A 1,516-nucleotide genomic window follows, 5' to 3' on the forward strand; every position below is an offset into this window, starting at 1 on the left:
TGTTAAAATAAATGCATATTAAATTATTATAATATTGTCATATGGACTATATGGGCCATAGAGGTATGACGGTGTATACGATGTACCTGCTGGGTAAATGGAATAAAAATAGACGACTTGAATTTGTGTTATAAAAATGTTTGTTTTCTTTTTGTTATAAGATTTTGTGAAATTATAACTTGGCCCCCCCCCTAACCCAAGGCTCTGGAGCCGCCCCTGGTAGGTTACTCTCGCGTTCCCACCGCGGCTGGCAGAATGAAACATATTCAGCATCGTTTCGTATTTATTTTTTTACTTCAGTATTTGGATGTTTACTGGATCAGTGGATAGACCGCCACGCTCCGGGCACCGTCAACTCACGCCACTAGTCTATACTAAATTATACGAATGATTTCGACGTATAAATATATATTATTTTGAACTTCAACAATATTGGTCGAAAATAATTGCCAGCAATCAAAAAAAAGTAGAGATCAATATAAATATACAGGCGGGTAACATACTCAAATCTTCAGCAGCTCTCTTATAATATTTATTCATTAAAATACGTATGTCTTTGGTTTCTTTAGATATCGGTATAGGTAATGATATTATGGTCGCCAGCTACGGATTATAGACTTAACCGTATAACATATGTACACTTTCTAACAAACAGTTATTTTATTCTTATCGGTCAATGTCGTCAAAGTTTCATTGCTATTGCCAGTAATAAGCATTAAGCAATGATTCATCGTTTCCGTTCGTTATTAATGGTTATTAAAATGTGATGTTTCAACAATTCGTCTGACTTTCTAAGTAATAATTTGTCAAATCTCTGGGCTTCGAATTCGGTCCGGTGATTTAACAAATTATTTTTCTAAGCCCGTAATGTATTGTCTGCATTTGTCATTATTTCCCGGAATGTGTTAAACGACTTCATAAATTAATCGCGGGCTTATCGTTTATACGTAAGTGGTAAGTACCTACGACCTACCTATTTAATGACAATTATAATGTAACCGGATATAGTTAAATTAGTAAATAGCTATATTATTATTACCACGAAGAAAAAAGTTATAAAATATTATAATATATTTTATTCTTCAACCTAGGTAACTTGGTAACTTATTTTTGGTTATTAATATAGATATTTCAATCATTCTGAACTACACATAAGCAGCGTCAAATGTCTGATATATAAACTTAATCCACTTCTCCCAAGTGAACCCCCAAATTGTTGAGTCCATACAAAAAAAATCTAGATATGGAGAATTTAATATTGGTGAATTTACCAATTACGTGGTAAACTGGTAATATAGAATCTAAGGTTAAATAATAAAAGATCTTGGAGCCATCTTTATTGTTAGTCAGTGGCGAACCCAGGGGGGTGGACCCCGGGTCCGGACCCCCCCCCCCTTGGCTTATGTCTTAGTTTTATTTTTATTTTTAAAAGTTTCCGTAAATGTTCGTCGAAATTTATTGATTAGTTTGATTATTACTTATTACTTATTAGTTATTAGATTAGATTTGGGACATT

This window comes from Acyrthosiphon pisum, chromosome A3, assembly GCF_005508785.2.
Source record: "Acyrthosiphon pisum isolate AL4f chromosome A3, pea_aphid_22Mar2018_4r6ur, whole genome shotgun sequence".
Classification (NCBI taxonomy): Eukaryota; Metazoa; Arthropoda; class Insecta; order Hemiptera; family Aphididae; genus Acyrthosiphon; species Acyrthosiphon pisum.